The 19023-nt window shown below is 34.3% G+C and overlaps 1 protein-coding gene across 2 annotated transcripts in view; it reads right to left on the minus strand.

The window, feature by feature from the left end:
- KIAA0825 (KIAA0825 ortholog) overlaps window positions 1–19023 on the minus strand; it is a 248386-nt gene that overhangs the window by 81330 nt on the left and 148033 nt on the right. The window lies entirely within an intron of this gene.

The following is a 19023-nucleotide window of genomic DNA, read 5'->3' on the forward strand; positions in this document are numbered from 1 at the left end:
TGAGAGATTGTATTGTCATGGAATATGAAGATTCTGTATGTTGTCATTCTACTTTTTCTAGAGAGCGCAACTAAACTCTGATTTATTTTCAATACTACGGGTACACCAGTGGTTATAGAAATAGAATCACACAGAGGTTAGACTTAGACACAACCTTAGGATCATCTAGTTTCAACCCCCTGCCACAGGCAAGGACACCTCCCACTAGACCAGGTTGCTCGAGGCTCTGTCCAGCCTGGCCTTGAATGCTGCCAGGGATGGGCCATTAACAAATTCCCTGGGCAACCCGTTCCAGTGCCTCACCACTCTTACTGTGAAGAATTTCTTATATTCAACCTAAATCTCCCCTATTTAAACCCATTACCCCTTGTCCTATCACTACAGTCCCTGATAAAGATTCCCTCTCCAGTTGCTGAATTTTTACTGATTATTTATATCTATCATCTTCACTGAGTGAGAATACAGGCTGACTCTATGTCTTGAACACAGTTTATTTAATTGTACTTTTCATGGGTTTCATTTTGGTTCTTGGTATCACTCAGTGATGTCAATGTATATGGATTTTTCAAGAAATTACAGGCTAAAAATTTTACTACTATTTTTTTTTAAGTCCATACATTGAGATATCACATTTCTACAGATTTTATGCAATCTCACCTTACAAATGGATTCTTTTAGGGTTTTTTTGTTGGCTTTTTTTTGTTTTTGTTTATTGGTTCACGTCAAGGGAAAAAAATAATTCTCAAAATTCCAGGACTCTTCTGAAATAACAGTTTGAACTGTGAATGCTTTGACTGGGCTACTGCATCATTTTGGCAAGGAAATGGACTGGACTGCTTAAATTGGCAGCTGGAAAGCCTGACTCGCTCATGCTGGCATGCTGCCAGAATACCGAAAAATAAAAGTCCTTGTTTGGGGAAGTGGTGGGAAGGAGTGCATTCCTGCTTCTCAGTTAATGACAAATTCTCCTCCCATCTTCCACCTCTTTATTATCTGTTCAGTCGAAGCTACTGGAAAGGCATTTTTTACTAATTGATGATGATAATATTACATAATGTTTACAGGTTTCTTTCAGAATTGTGACTTCATTGTTCCATCCCAGTGGAATAAATTCATGTTAAAATTTTACCTTGTTATCTTAACCATGTTTATGCTATTTTACAACCCATCAGCTACAAATTAGGACAGATTTCATCCTCAAAAATAAATTAATATTTTACTGAAGAGTAACTGTGAATTGTGGTGCATTAACAGAAAGCCAAAAAGGAAAGGACAACGTTTTCCTCATACTGCTTGTATGCTGGCAGTTACAGGTTATGGTACTAAGCCTTAAATAAAGTAATTCTATTGTGAGCTTGAGGTCCCTGCTACAGCTCAGGTTTTTTCTACATCTAGGTACTGGCTAAGAGTATTGAGTGGGGCTGGTCATGCACTTTTCCCAAGTTATTTCTGGCTATTCTGTCCTTGTCATTCTATTCAGCAGTGATGGTTTTTCCTCCTGGATGTTGGTGGCTCCTGGATTCCAGATATGTCCGCAGGATATGAAGCTCACTCCTCAGGAGAGGCTCAGATTTGCTACTAAGGGAACTGGTTGAGTCACTATCCCTGGAGCTATTTAAAAGACATGCAGATGTGGCAGTTACGGACATGGTTTAGTGGTGGGCTTGGCAGTGTTAGGTTTATGAGTGGACTCAATAATCTTACAGGACTTACTTTTCTAACCAAAATGATTTTATGGTTGTGCTGGGCTCAGCAGTAGCAGTCATTTTTCTCCTTCTTAGTAGCTGGTGCAGTGCTGTGTTTTTGACTTTCAGCCTGGGAACAACACTGATAACACTGATGTTTTTCATTGCTGCTCAGTAATGTTTTTAGTCTGACCAAGGACTTTCTGAGCCTCATGCTCTGCCAGGGAGGAGGGGAAGCCGGGAGGAAGCAGAGACAGGACACCTGAGCCAAACTAGCCAAAGAGGTATTCCATACCACAGCACGTCATGCCCAGTATATAAGCTGGGGGCAGTTACCTGGAAGGGATAGATCATTGCTCGGTTGGGCTGGGTATCAGTTGGTGGGTGGTGAACAGTTGTATTCTCTTCCCTTGTTATTCCCCTTATCATTACTATTATTAGTGGTAGCAGTAGTGATTTGTGTTATACCTTAGTTACTGGGCTGTTCTTATCTCAACCCACGGGAGTTACATTCTTTCGATTCTCCTCCCATCCCTCCAGGAGGGGGTGGAGAAAGCGGGGGAAGTGAGTGAACAGCTGCGTGGTTTCTGAGTGACAGGCTGGGCTTAAACCATGACAGTGGCTCTATACACAAGCCAGACAGAGTTTAGCACTGCTACCTGTAAGTACCTACATTAACTAAGTAGTAAAACACAACTTGAATTTTGTAGAGAAAACTACTTCAATGAGAAAACACAATTCAAACTTTGAAATAACTGTTTCAGAAAGTAGGAAATACGATGATATATCAGAAATTGCATTTTGGCAAGTGATGTTAGAAATACAGTTTGAAATACATAGCAGAGGGCAACTGGTATCAGAGAGATGTTTTATGCTATAATAATTACCCAATGTATGACAAAATAACCCTTTAGTTTCTGCAATCTTATGTAGATTTTTAGGCAGAATGGTTTCAACTAATGACTTCAACTACTGCAAATAAAAAGCAAATTAATACTTTGGGTCTACTTGACCCTTGATCCCTTGGCCTGTTTTTCTCTATGTGGCCCTCCCAGTGACAGTGACTAGCAAGACCCCTTCTAGAATTCACCCACTATTACTGAAGAGTACAGAACTGGGATATTCAGCTGCTGCACATCCTTCACACAGGCTCTTGTGAAGTGGAACCATCAGCATGAAAAGTCTGCATGATAGGTGTTGAGTGATAAAACATCTCCAGCTGCAAAGTTGACAGGATCCTGTAGTAGGAAAGACAAATGACTGCCTTTATTGTAGATTAATTTATAAGACATGTTTTGTTTACACTAGAAGTTCTTTGTGGACAAGTATTTCTTCATATTTGGATTGAAGTCTAGAGGGCACTGTTTAGTGGTACTCGTAGAATCTTAGTTTTCTGCTCTTTTTGAAAAGCAAGAGAAAAGACCTTTCATGGGTTTGGATGTGAGAAAAGGCAGGGAGTATTTTGTTCTTGGCTAGCCCTCCCAGAGACTCAGGAGAAGTCTGTGGAGACTACAGTCTGCCTTTTATGAGACTTAAAACCCTGGAGAGAAATGGTGCTACACAGTACTCATAGCAGCTATCGCATGATAGGCATTGGGGGAGCTGTTAACTTGCTAGGGTAGGAAAGAGCAGCTAATTCTTTTGAGTGCATCCAATCAAGGCTGACATTTTGGGGGGGAATTTTGGGGAATAGAAGGCAACTGTGTCCCTACTTCCTAACAAGGAAACCAAAACTTAGATGATTTTGTTTAAAAAATCACGTTTTCCAGTAAAGTGTGTTTTCCGATATGTATATATATTTTGATACAATGAACATGGTTCTTTAAAATATTAAGTATGAAAAAGAACTTGGAAAACCATGATGGTTCCTGATAAAAGTCTATTACTGCTGGTCACTAGCAGAGGCAAGTAAGCTTCAAAATCTATGTCATACTCTTGAACATCACAATGCTTAAATCACTGCTTATTTAAAAATCTGTTATTTAAAATTGTTTCCTCTGAAGTCACAGGAAGAATACACTGTTAGAGGCAAGACACTGATACCAAGCACATGAGTTCTGATTCAGTCAAGCAGCTTGCACACTATATGACCAGGCAGGTTTTTCCCACATTTCACTATGTATTTTTAGCTAACAGGTTGCAGTCAGATCATGGAGGAGTCTGACTTTGTCTTTGCCTGAATTTGTGTGTCTCACTCCCTAAAATGAAAACACTTGCCACACAGCAACAAAGAATTTCACAAAGTTGTACAGGGCTTTGCCAATTAGTATTCATTAAGTGTTGTACCTTCTCTAATGCAAGAAACTCCACAATGTTTTAGTAGCAATTATTTGTATTAGATTTGTTATACATGAATAAGCTGTATTTCCCTTGATTTTAGATTTTTCTGTGACTGATGATCCTGCTTCTAATTTGACTGATAAACGAGAATTTTTTCGTTGTTGTTGTTCAACTCTAGTAGAAGGTAGGTTCTCAGTTTAAGACCTTGCTTGGCTATAGCCTGAAGAACATGCCATTTTTATCCTTATGTGTGAGGATTTCTGTCATGGAAAAGACTGAAAATAGAAAGACATTGATTTAATTTTAAACTTCTCCTTTGAGACGCCTATGGCTACAGTGTACAGGCTTTCTCAAGAGCTTTCAGCTCTGTCCTTATGTTTATAAACATTAAAACTTTCATGTTGCTTATCGACTGAATAAAACATTTGATTGTACCTATCTAAGGACATACCAGCTATTTTGGTGGTAATTTAATACTCCTATACATCTGTGGGTGCATCCTCATGGTAATCTAACAAGTAGTGAAAATTTACTTAGATGTCCTAGAACCAGCTTTAAACTAGGTTTCCCGGAGTAAGTAATAAGAGCAACTTCCAGTAGCAGAGGTTTCAAAGCAGGCTGTAGAATCCTCTTGGGACTTTAGGTAAACACCCCCAGAAGTTTTAACAAAGGTCTATAGCTACACTGCATACTACTCAACCAACTAAAGAGTTAACACAATCCCAAACATGTACTTGTACCATTCTAAAAAGCTCAGCATGCATATTAAAAGACACAGAGGCTGCTTGCTTTTTTTTTTCTTTCTTAGAAAAACATAAAAAATTTGGAGTAGCAAGGGTGACCTCCAGTGTGCAATAAGTTTATGTCATTACATCTTATATATAACAAAATACTTTCTTGGCCTACTATTAATTTTGATCATCCTATAAAAACAAATATTTACTCTATTTCTTGTGCACAACAGAGAAGCTCACAACACTGCCTTCTGCTTTGAACTGTGATTTTCAGATAACATTCTTAGCTCCTCTGTGTTATAGGGAACACTATAGAAAGTAACTGTAAAAAAGAAAAGCTAGAAAATTTGTTTCTTGCTCCTATCCAAATGCAGACTATCACAATCTAAATTTTTCTTCTGGAATAAGAGTAATTAAAATTAATAAATGTAGTACAGAAGCTTTTGTTTTTTAAGAATAAAGGAGCATTACAAATGAATATTGCAACTAGTTTCTACAAAATACCTCAGCTCACAGTTCAACTCCCATGCATTTCACCGCAAACCTGTGCAAATCTGAAAATATTCAGGAATTTAAAGAAGCCAAAACTATCATAAGAACATACGCCAAAGAAAACCACATGTATCTTAGGAAGATAATAATTTAGTACAGTGCCAAAACTCCCTGTACTGAGTATCCTATTTAGGAAAAAGTAAAGCCCATGTTTCAAAAAGTAAATTCATTACATTGATGATTTCTGTCATATGGGTATCTTTGAATGAAACCTGTAGTTAATCTGGTGTCTTTAAATGAAAATCTAACTGACGTCACAATGAATTAAAAATTAAGAACATTATTTTTGCACTCCTTTTTATTTCCATCATCAGTACACAACTTACCTTTCATGATTAAATTTTAAATAGTTTTTCTAATAAACTAGTGAGCATTTTTTAGCTAACTGCATGCACACAAAAGATCTAATCATGGGTGCCTAGTGGTGCTACTGTCTGTCAATGTAAGTGTCATTCAGGGTCTGTTAGTGTTCCCATTATACATCCCTACTTTCAGAAAGTTATAATGTGAATGTTAAAATTTGCTTCAGGCTGATTCCTGACATATTGTACAAGATATGTCCAACTGGGTTGTTTTGGTTTTTTTTATTTCTTAAGTACTTTTTTTAATTATCAAATTAAGGCATATTAGCCCATACCTATAGAAACGGAAAGCGCTAGTAGAAGCATCTGCTTTTCCAAATGATAGTAATATAAAAGCAGTTTATTGTTATAGAAACTTGAGTGCTGCATATTGATTACTCAACTGTAAGAGAAAAACCACCACTGCAGCATTTAAGTAAAATAATTCCATTTGCCTTCCTTATTCAACTAATCACACTATAGACAAAGAACCCAATTTGATGATTAAGGGTAGAGGGAGTTGGCATTATGATTTCATTCATCAGCAAATTATGTATTTGTACATAGTCTTGGAAACACTCTACTTTCTAATTCTTCTTTGGACTTCTTGCACACTCTCATATAAAGTATCTACACATCACCAGGGGTATGTAAACATTATTATATCATTATACTGTAAATGCTATACTTTACCATGTTCAAAAACTTTGATTTCTCTAAACAGTGTAAGCAGTGTATCATAAACTCAAGACATTAGTAACAGCATACAAACTGTCCCACACTAACATAAATCATGCACATTTTCTGCTGTGCATACTAAATACAAGATGGCTACAACAAACTGGTCATGCATAGAGCTAGTGCAGGTTGACTAGCACTCTGTGAAATCCTTCTCTGGATTTATTGCACATGAACACATAGAAAAACCTTTGATCTCAGCAAAAGGAACATTGATTCAATATATTATATCAAGATTAGGAAAGATTTAAATGATAGCACATAAACAAACTTTTTTTTTTCAAACATAGTACAGATGTATTAGCATTTTCACTATGAAAGCATAAACGCAATAACTTTAATTTTTGTTAATAGAAATGCTTTACTGAGCCAAATTAGAGCAAAAAGATATGCAAGTAACTACACACGTATCTAGAGAAGTGTACTTCTGTTACATATTTCTTATGATAATAACTGTTTATACAGAGTTCATCATATCTTCGAGGCAAGGAACCTGTTTTTTTATTTTCACAACACTACGATTTGAACTTGATGGAGGCCTCGGTGTTTCTAGATATCCTTAAACAATAAACAACAAATGCAAGTACTTGTATTCAGATTTTGGTTTTGACACCTGAGTGTTATTTATTTATTTGTTTGGTAACAAGGGTAGAGAATGCAAGGAAACACACATTTTAGTGTCAGATAGCCAGATATTGTTGTTTGGCCTACAGTTTCTTGAAGCATTTGACACCACAAACACTCTATAAACCAAAGGAACAGAAACATAATATTCTACTGAGATTTTACATACCGGTTGATTTTCATTTTACTAGTTTCTTTAGTTAATAGAGGACATATGTCCACATACACTCACAAAATAAAACAAAAAAGCACTCAATTCAGGTAGGTCACAGGTCTTAGGTAAAATCAAATCCTGGTTCAAGTCATTATGAATCGTCTTAGAGCAATAGTTACAAGCTTAGGGAATTTTGATTTGTAAACTGAAAATCTCTCACTGCTTTATAATGAACACATACAGAAATACATTAAAAGCAAAAGCTTGTTCAAAAAATCAGCTGGAGTGCTTGAAAAAGTTGTCCTACCAAAAAGTTTAAGCTATTGCATTAAAGTACTCGTGTGTACATAAATACCTACTGCAATATTCGTGCTTTCATTTTTCAAAGAAGAATGATTTCTTGATTTTTTTCTGAAGTAAGTTTATGTCTACCCATCAACTTTAATGCAGGTTTTTAGCGATCTGCAGGGATTTTAAGGGAAGACCTTCCCCCTGCCCTCTCTCAGTGTATAAGGAGACCATTTTAATTCACTCACCAAGAAATTCTCAAAGGGGCTGGTATATGTGGTAACATAGGAGCCAATATTGCAGCTATCAGTTTTCATACAGCCTGGCTGGACCTTTACATTACTGCTGCCCCACATTTATTGTTCTTTCATTGCAGCTGTCAGCACTGCCTGACAGGGTATTATGGAGTACATGGCTACGAAGTCAGTATCAATCAGGCCATGATCATGCAGATAAAAGTAGCAGACTATTGATAATAGGCCTTAAATCAGGTCATCATGGCTTAAGTGTAAGATTCTTAAAAGGCAGTAGCCTTGCAGGACTTACCACTCACTTCCATGTGCAATAAAACTAACACAACACCTACTAACTCTATAGGTCTGTGTAAATAGCAACACTGAAAATAAGTAAGAAAGCCCTACCATATTCTTCAAGCCAAGGTGAGAATTAGCCGAGATTTTCACTAACTGCCTTCAAAGTTATGTACTGCAGAAACAGTACACAATACCTGTCATTACACTAATGCTTTCTCCCCACTCCCCCACTGTTAACAGCAGTTTTGTTGTGCTTTGAAACTCTCTCACTTCAAAAGCACTTCAACTTGATACGGCCATTTAACAAGAAAAACGGGAGAACATGTATAGTTTAGCGACATTCTTCACTAAACTGAAAGCACCATGTTAAAAACAAAAGGATCTAATTTGTCCTAGACATAAATAATAAAACAAAACAAGAGTTGCATGCAAATTTAGTAACATAAAATTTTAGGTGATAAACAGAATGGAGTCTGGCTTCTTGTTTAGTATTCCTTAGTTATCACCATAATTGCTGCATGTCTGTCATCACCAGGAAAAGAAAAAAGTGTCTCTCTCAGCTGCTCCCCTGCTTGTTTTGTTCACTGTATTCTTGTAAAGTGGGAGAAAATAAGTGTCATTTAATGAATAGTGCTATTCTTTGTCTGACAGCTTCATATCTGTTAGGTGTAGGAGGCCTAGTACTTTCCTTTTCTGATAATGTTTTTGACAGTGTGCTAAATTCCTCCCCCAAAAGGCCGGCGTATATACTCTGCTAAAAGAGGCTTCATCTATTCTGAATGGATGCCCTCTTTTAACCCCCTTCAGCTTCTGTTCTTACATTAATTGAGCTGATCAGATTGAGCATATGAATTTGTCTTTGATGTATTCATATGTTTAGTTGACGCTGCTCACGCTCCCATTGGCAGCGGGCAGAGCTCTCAGACAAATAGGACTGTTGCCATAGTAACAAGCGATAGCTAGGGATCTCTTGAAAAATATTTTTATTTCAAAATTCAAACTGGAAAATTCTCACTGGATATGGTTCTCGGTTCTAAATGTGTCATATCTAATGATGAATGCAATTAGGAATCCCACTAGTGTTTTAAATAATAAATTAGGCTAATTTTCTAGGCCTGGCATGATGACATACAAATACTAAAAAGGAATCTCTCTTTTTTTATCCATGACAAAAGACTTATTAATGACTTTTGTTCTTAGGATTTCAAAATTAATTGAATGGTGGAATAGTAATATAGCTGCCTATGTGCTGAAGATGAGAAGCCTAGAGGTAAACTTTTTTTTCAAGTACTTCAAGCTGCTCCGATATTTGGTTATTCCATGTAAAAGCAGGTGAAGAAATAATTCTACAAATGCTATAGCAGTTGGTAAATCTCAAAGGATGAAAAATGCCGATAGCCATTTTTAATTACTGAGCATGAAAAAAGGAGATATGTTGAACATAAGTTTTGTAAGCCCTTACAATGTGAGAATGCTGGGATTTTAGCTCTTACTTTAGTCTCATTTGAAATACAAGGAAAAAATAAGAATACCTAACAGTTAAAAAAAAACAAAAGAAAAAAAGAAAAAGGGCTTCTGATCATTAGGCTACAATGGTTTGTAATTAAAATACATACTTTATATTAATCTGTCTACTATTATTTTCCCTGGAAATTAGCTTCCTGACTTTGCCTTTTAAGATACTGTGTTTCAATGTGCAGTAATAGACTTTCAGGGTTCTGCTTCAGCATATAATTATACCACACTGAAATCCATTGATACTATCATCTTTTATGCTACTTCCAATTAGACTTGTTCCATCTTGAGAGGTCAATCCTTTATATCTGAGCATTCAGGATAAGTCAGAATGCTAAAATTTAACAATTTCCTGATAAATGAGGTTATGTTTTAAGTACTTCGCTTAAAATCTACCATGTATCTGCAGTTGTTACAAGGGGATGATAGTTCTATGAAGTCTCAGGGTCATAATCACACAGACCAATCACAGTGTGGTGAAGGAAAAATTTAAAAACCTCTTCCTCTATTAATTCTTTAAGTCTTATGTATGGATTTATGTTCTCAAGATGCTGCTTACTGGGAAGAGAAAGCAACAAAAAAAACATTTCTCTATTTTCTCAATTGTCATTCTTCCTCTGCTTATTTTACATTTAAGGAATTTAATCTATTTTAAATACGTACTGCAATGAAAAAGAAAATTTTAATAATACATCAAATGTTAACATAAAGAAAAAATCAATAATACTTTCTCACCTAAAAGAACTAAAATTTTGTCAATTGACTGACTTACTAAAATTCTGTCAATTGACTGATCCTCAGTTTCAGTCTGGGAATGTCTCCTATTCAATCAAGAGAAAACAAAGTCCCAGGCTGCTGTGAATGTTCATTTAAGAGCAAAGAATTCTGCTTTACCAATCTGTTGTCTTCTAATGGTGAGATTACAAAATTAGACTCTGGATTTGATTCATATAATGCTGTTTCAGTTCCTAAGACAGTTTCCCAACATAGCTGGTTTTTATTTTATTGCTTTAAAAAGAGACATAAATGACATTATAAGTCACTTTCAATTTAATGAAGTAGTGCTTGTTTTAGACATCTCTAGCATAATACTTTCTATCATGGGCAATCTTTTTATACTTCTATACATAGAAACACCTAGCCTGTTGATAGTATACTTAAGTACACATTCTGTATTTTTAATAAGATAAAGGTTGCTTAATCTCAGAAAAAAAAAAAAAAGAGATATTTTGCACAACATCAGGCAGCATGAAGCAACAGCTGATGTGGCTACCTTTCCAAGCATCCCATACCAGAGAGAACCTAGCAAGGCAACTAGTTTCTGGTCAATGTAAATATTAATAATAGTTAACAATGTAGAAGAGAAAATGTAATTTATTTTGTCTTCGTTAGTAGTGTTCATCAAATTGCAGGGTATAGCCATCTGATTGGATAAGAATCAGAGCCATTGCTAGGCTGGAGGCATCCTAGTGTTGACTAGAGAGATCTGTGAACTTGTATATTATAGGACTGGAGCACACATCCCACCAGGTAATGCAGAGGGGTCCACATCCCCTCAAGCCTTGTTATAAACACACCATCACAATCCTTAACAATCTAATTTTGAAACCAGGTATATTTATCTTGTCATGAATCAAAATCCTCCACTAACATTCTTAGCACATGAGACTGGATTGGAAAAGGAACATGAAGTCATAATTTATTTCATGAATATAAGGCTGCATATGTATTTTGTAAGCCTGAATCACATACTCCTTTACAAGAAAATGAATCTCTCAGTAGGGGAAGAAATACCACACAGCAGTCCAAAGAACTGTTCAAAAATACATTATGCTAACTATTAACAGCAATATTTTGTTATACTTGAAAGGTATTTCATATAGGATGGAAAATTAGGGACTGATTCTGTATCAGTGAAATCAATGTGTAACCTCCAAAAAATATCTGGATGCTTAAATAAGGCAAAAGTATGTTTTAATTTAGCAGATACAAAAATATTTAAACCATAATAGAAGTCAAAATAAAACCAGCATGTATGCAGCACAGGACTGGATGCTTTGAACAAAAAAGTAAGGCAGTGGGTAAGGGAGAAATTTAGATTTATAAATAGTAAAACTTTATGAGACACATGGTGATGATTCTGTTTTGTGGACTTAATTTATTTAATTTTACTTTGTTCTAAAACAGTTCCATCTTGAGCTTTACAGCTGAAGAAATTAAAAATAGTAGAAGATATTACTCTAATAGGAACTGTGAACATTGTGAAATACATTTATGTAATTAAGAAAAAAGCATTCCTATTTACTTCTTTCCAAAATGATTTTGTGAATATTAGAATGTGCTTTAAAAATTGTTCTAACTTTTGCCTTAAGCATGACCTTGTACTAAGACTGCAGAGCCTATCCTCTTTTCAGAATAATCACCTAATCCAAAGATTAATGCATTCAGTGAGACGGACTTTGGACAAGATCTGCAGTGATGATCTTGTTACAATGGAATAAAAGATCCATTCACTATTAAAACGAATCCCAATCGATATTCAGTACTATAATCAGAACAAATGAAATTTCCCCTTACAAAGAGTAATCAGTGGAGAACTTAAATCCGTAACTGAATTAATTTCACCTGAACAACCTTTCAGAATTCACAGTTAAGAAAGAAATTAAATAACACTGAGTGCAGATTGCTGACAACACAGTCCTGTTTAAGGCCCTTTTAAATATGACAGGTTTTAAAAAGTGAAAATAAATGTTCACTTGATAAAACAGAGTATTGTACTAGACTGAAGTTTTTCCAATGAGCTGCTGATTTCTCCTGATGCATAATGAAAAATCAGTAAGTTAATTAATGAATTCTTTGATGTCATATTAAAAAAGATTCTGGATTGCAATATTTATTAGAAGACTGCAGAACTACAGGAGGTACCATCCTTAGTGATAAGCACGCTGTCTGCTAATCTGGGTAGAATAGAAATGGCTTTATTTTTCAGAGTACACTTTCAGTTATAGTATTTCAAAATAGGAAAAAAACCCTAAAAAAGAGCATTCCATATCTGCTTGGATTTGAACTTGGATATTGTTGCTCATTCCAATAATAGTTAAAAGCATGCTGAACTGATGAAACAGAAGGGATGGGCATCACAGAAAATTCTTAGAATTAAAAATGTATTTCGCTGTGTGGTATTTTCAGTTCAGTGCAATTACATATTCCTATAACTTATCTAAAACTTCCTTTACCTTTTTACGATTCTTAGTGTAAAAAATTGGTGTAAGACAGTCAGTTAGGTCCCAATATTTCTCTTAAATCCTGAAAGAGGGTTGAGATGCCTAATTCAGCAACACATATTTTTCATGTGATTAAATGTACTAAAGTTACATGCCTGAACTTCAATCCAGAAAATATATTAGCTTGGTATCAGTGTGATTAAATCCGTGGTTTAGCTTAACCATCTGCTTAACATTTTCTTGGAACTGTCATCTTACTCAAGCCCACAGCACAGGGGTAACTAAGTTTTTCCCTATTAGTTCTTAAAAGTTTTTCCATTTTATAATAGGAATTTATATAAATGGCAATATAATATTTTAAAATCTTAGTCTATAAATAGGTCAAGATCCATGCAATATTTTTAAAATACAGTGTATTTAAAAAAATGTTTTTATCTTTACATCAGACATTTACTTCCTTGGAAGTATTTAAAGCCAATGGGAATTTTCATTCTGGTAGACGATGCGACAACCTCTACAGTGTATGGGCACACTCTGCACTCCAGCTGTAGCAGTAAAATTACTGAAACTGTAATTCTCTTAATATTTAAATAATATATTAAAATTTAATTTTCAGCACCTGGAAGAATCTGTTTGTATGCCAGCAAATGAGGTAGTTGGGCCTGGAGCTTCTATACATATGGGACTCAAAAACAACATATCACAAATAATTACTAAGCTAGAGCAGCTGTACTCACTACACTAGTCATTTAAAAATCAGGTCAAAGTTGCCTCAATTCTTTTTCCATTTTCAAATCGATTCTATAGTCTTCATATTTTTTTCTTTTTTAAATGCAAAAATTGTTTTAATTTTTTTTTACAAGGGAAAAAGCAGATAGTTTTAGCTTTCCTGATATTTCCAGACATTAAATAGATACAAGTTTTATAAGAGACTGTAAAAATGCACATTTTTTTCAATGCATTTCAAAATTTTAATAAGACTACAAGCAAATACTGCAATATGAAAATGCATTTACTGATATAGCACATACATTCATTACAGACATATGCATGTGGTACTACAACAGCACAGCACAATCACCACTCACACACACACACACACAGAAACTACATCTATGTATTTATACCTACACATCCTTTTAAAACTCAGAATATGTCATCCGGCTCAAAAAAAATTGATGACTTGTATTTTAGGCTTTCATTATTTTTATGTTGGCACTTTTCAGGTGGAAAGTATTTCTTTTAAAAGCATTTTAGAAATTATATGCTTTCAGACACACTTTGTTTTCAACTGATTTCAAAAAGTTACTTTCTAGCAACCACTACCTTCTTTATGATAATTTGTGGAGACAAGGCCTATGTGCCATCTTCTTTTAACTTACTCTTTTTCAGGATTTATTTAGCATAATATGATCTAAGATTACATTTTTCACCTCTTACACAGAATTTACATTTGTGCTGAATCTGAAAATTTTCAAAAGTTCAAAAAGATTCAGCTACAAGTCTTTCTATTCATAATTTTAAAATATTCTAACCTGCATTCCTATACATAAACACAAAAAGACCTATAATGAAAACCATATATTTTGTAATGACATACATAGAAATAAAGCACATTAAACTTCAGGGGGAGAGAACCAAGCATTTATACACTATTACCTTCAATCACTTGAATGCAAGTCATTCATACCACCACTATTGCTAACAAGGCATCCAATTTACTAAACAATGAATATTGAAATTACGTTTAAAAGGTACAAATGACTGTCCAGAGAATGACACTGAAAAATATTAAGTAACAGCTCTACCTCAAGATAAGCCTCACAATTAAAGAGTTTTAATGAAGAGAGCCTTCAAAGGCTAAATCAGGAGGCATTGATTAGATTGCCTCTAACTTTGTGTTTTGACACCTTCGTCTTTCATGGCATTATATTGTCTCTGTGCATCTTACAAAGGAAGCATTTTACTAAGCCCACACATGAGCAGGAGACAGCAGTGCTTATAAAAGAGACTGTCAAGGGTGTGAGCCAAAATGGGTCTCATTTGGATTTCAAGTGAAGAAAACTCCTAATGCATTTCATTACAATGTATGTGAACCTCTGAAAAGAACGATGGATTGGGATTCTCATCCCTATTAATTTATTGAAATGGATTCAGTTTTTTTCTTGTATATCAAGAGGGACCATGTGTTTCAAGCAAGGTAACAATATTATAGTACCAAGTAACTAAATATGCTATGATGCAGTATATCCTTCTGTGAGATAAAGAGGATGTAATTTTCTTGATAATTGGGATTGAGTTCAGAAATAAATCCTACAATAGCTTGGCAACAAATAAATATTCTTTTTTACTATCAGGTTTAAAGATATGATCAGGAAGCTATGCAACATAGGGATGGATTCAGTCTTTGTTACCACAGCAGGTTTTTACCATTTTAAATCCTGTGCCCCCCCCCTCCTGTCATTCATGTATTGACTTTTTATTTCATTGAGGAATTGCATGTATGATGTAATTAGGATAACACCTATGTAAGTCATATTTTATTAAAAGATAGCAGAACAGGATGGAGAAATATAAAAACATTTCAAAAAATGGTGATACATTCCAGATCAACTTAACTCTAGAAAGATGCCATAGCTACCATATCACCAATTATCTTATTCACTGTAGAAAAGTTTATATAAATACTTATTTGTATTTCCTGACCTTTAACTTAGATAATAAAACCTATAATCTGCTTTTCAAAAACCACAAATCCTGATTTAAAGCAAATAACAGGATGCAAATGCCTTATCTATGCTAAATAATTTTACTAATATAACAGTACTAAAAATAAGACATATGTTCTCATTGTTTTTAACACCATTAACCTTTAGAAGTGATTGATTGTGTTACACCAATAACATTCAGTGAGTTCAAAGCTCATCTATTTTTTATGGAAATCTTACAACCTGCTAGTTAAATTAAAGGTTAAATGTACATAAAGTCTTAGAACAAAATGCAAAGTATTCCATATGCATATAGCTTATAAGCAGTGTACACAAACACATACATATAAAAATCTATCTCAGTTTAAAACCCCATGGCCAAAAAAACCCCTCAATTATCACTCAAGGACTTCAAACTTAGAGTTAAAGAATTTGATATCTGTGGAATATTATGCAACTGTGTCTGTTAAGTTAGGAACTGCCTATTACGTTAAGAACTCTGCTGACATCACAATTATAAAAGACAAATGTCATTGAAATCATAATTGGAGATAAATACATGCTTCCTTCCACACATCAGTTCTCAACAAGCATTTTACTTGAAGTCAGAGGAAAGTCCAGGGCCTATTTAACTTTTTTAATATCAATTATGCAAATATGCATATGCGTAACCATATCACTATATTGTTTTTTATGTGTAACAGGGAGAGGCAAAATGTATGTTAAGTATACACATTCACATTCAGTATAAATTCAATTAACATTATGAACATCTTCAACATCTGAATAAATAATTCATGTATTTGTATGTTGTGTGTTTATGTGGTGTATAAACATATACCTGAGAAACAGAGACATTAGCAAGAATCATGCAAAACATTCAAATCCAAACTTACCAATAAAGATTGCACATTTCCATGTACAACACAAGCACACACAGAAATACATTTATTTCATTTTTAAGAATAATCATAATTGAATTAGAATGATGCATGTTCCATATTTTATCTTGACAGCTTTCATGTACTCAGGCAGAGCCCATTAAACGTAAGCATACAGCAGGTTACTTGTTGAATAATGTATTTCAAGAACTTAAAATTACTAAGGATTTGACTAAGATCTGCACATGAATATATATTTTGGACTTAATTTTCTGCACTGGCATTTCTTCAGCTGAATATACTTTAAATTCTACAATGAAATCAGTTAATATTAGGCTTTTCCAGGACATAACAAAGGTAATAACACTGTCTTTACAACATAAACTTTATGACATTATGAATAAAACTGACAAGTGTAAAATTTGATCCATAAACTAAGTGATATACTTATGTTAATTTACCTTTTAAAAGATATTATGTGTTGCTCAGGTTTTTTGACAGGGCTTCCATTCATACTGAAGACATGTTGAAAAACACTATATTTTCTCTCAATAAGGAAAATCACTTTATCCACTATCATTCTCATTCTGTCTCAATAAAAAATCAATCATTGAATACTTATTTCCAAGTTCTACTTGTTAAACTGCCAATTTATGCATACTGTTCAACTCAGTTTAAATCCTTCAAGACTACTTGTTATTCTTTTTAATGTTTTACAGTCGTCAACTTTTAAAAGAGCAAGGAAAAATAAAACTATACACATATAATAATTTTACATTTAGAAGTTTGTGATTTGATGATGTTCAGAACCTTTATATTTATAAGAAAAAAAACAAACCTAAGTCTTTTATGTGGTTTTCAAAGTAATAAAGGTCTGATTGATCCCACTGACTAAGGCAATTGCATCGGTTGTCTAAATGGTAGTAACGTCAATGTCAGATATGTGTTTATCTTTTCATCTTTGCCTATTCTCAAATGTAAAAATCAAATGTTTGAAGGACATTTCACTGACCTGTTATGGCCTCTGCAACTGTCAAACACAATACTACTATTCCTCATATAAGTGCCACATTTTGGATAAAAAAACACTTCACCAGTGATGCCTTTGCGACATCTGGCGGTCCTTATTATACATAAACTTTAGGTTTGTTCTTTGTTGGGTGCTTTCAATTGCTGTTGGGTACTATTAGAATATTATTTTTATTCCATGTATTTATTTATTTACTAACCTACCAGTATGTAAAACTTTAGTCCAAAAGACTTTGATACCCCCTAGCGGGGGGACAAAAGCAATCTAGTCTGCAAAAACACAACGACGTCTACCATGAATCCATATGGAGCAAAAGGTCACAAATCTTGAGATGTGGTGACATCATGACAATAAGACACTTTCAAGACAGAAGCTGGCTCATTTTGAATATAAAAAGGACACTGATCAAATTCTCCCACGCATTTAAAACTATAGAGAAAAATAAGCATGCAAAAGACCTTGATGTAGATCCTGAACAGCAGAGAGTTAGAGCATATCTTTAGTTTTCACAATTATAAGATGCCGCCAAGAATTTGATATGTCTGCTTCAGAAGATACAAAGTTTTATTCTTATGTTATTATTAGATGCTGAGAAAATGCCATTTAAAAAAATCCAAACCACTCAGTTCAAAGGGTGCACACTCCCTATAATGCTCTAGCTCTTCTAAAATTAATTAAGTTATATCAAAGCCATGTTTGTCTTATTACTTGTCATGTCAATAAGCTATGAGGAAAATATTTTAAGCAACAGAAAAATTATCTTCCTTTCTTCATCCCTTTTCCTATTTCAGTGCAGCAGGAAAAACTCGATCTGATTTATTACATTAACCACAGGAATATTTGAGATCAACTTTGTGAAACAATGACTTTGTTAAATCTTAGCCCAGTGTGAGGAGATAGTATGCTGTTTATGCTCAATTTTTCATTCGTTCTAACAATTAGCATTACAAAACGATAGATGATATCATGACCAAAGGATTAAATGTATATTACTACATATTCTTTTTTTAAATAAAAGTCAAAAGAATATTTTCTTCAGATTAAAATAAAGCACTTCAAAATATATGCCTTGAGATATCAAGCACTGCTGCTTTAAATTCTATTTTGCTCCCTCAGAATAAATATTCACTTAAATACTTTATTGTTCTGAAATCATTAACACACAAAGTTGTATGGACATACATCTGTACTTATATGAACAGATAATGTAGTGATGTTAGAGACGTTCAAAAATTTCCAATAAATCATAACTGAATAAAATGAGAAAAAAAAATATATCTCAAATCTGCTCTTGGGACTAACTAGATTTAATGGATAGTTTAATGGAATAGCTCACTACTGTCTTGTTTTACAGAATAGTACTGCACCTTCAGAACACCTAGTAAGCCCTCATAAAAGCTATAATTCGACTTTCAATTAAAATTTCTATAGCCTGTACTTTCTGTGTATTTGTGTGGAAAAGATACTGACCATGTTCTGTGGGTCAGGCAAATGGCTGTTTGCAGACCACAGCATGCAGCCACAAGGCAAACACAAGGCCAAAGAAACGCTGCTAATTCCGAGTAGTCTCCTTCTAAAGCCTCAGAACTGCAAACATGCAATCTAGTCTAACATGTTAAATTCCAGTTATTGTACTGAATTCACAGAGTGAACTCATTAGATTAAGGATATGAATAAGGTGTTTCAGCTTTATGTTTTAGTTGGAATAAAAAGATTAATTACTCATTAATTCCCAT

The sequence above is a fragment of the Neopsephotus bourkii genome, unplaced genomic scaffold (genome assembly GCF_033783945.1).
Source record: "Neopsephotus bourkii isolate Nb327-2 ecotype Australia unplaced genomic scaffold, CSIRO-AGI_Nbou_v1 NB_1038, whole genome shotgun sequence".
Classification (NCBI taxonomy): Eukaryota; Metazoa; Chordata; class Aves; order Psittaciformes; family Psittacidae; genus Neopsephotus; species Neopsephotus bourkii.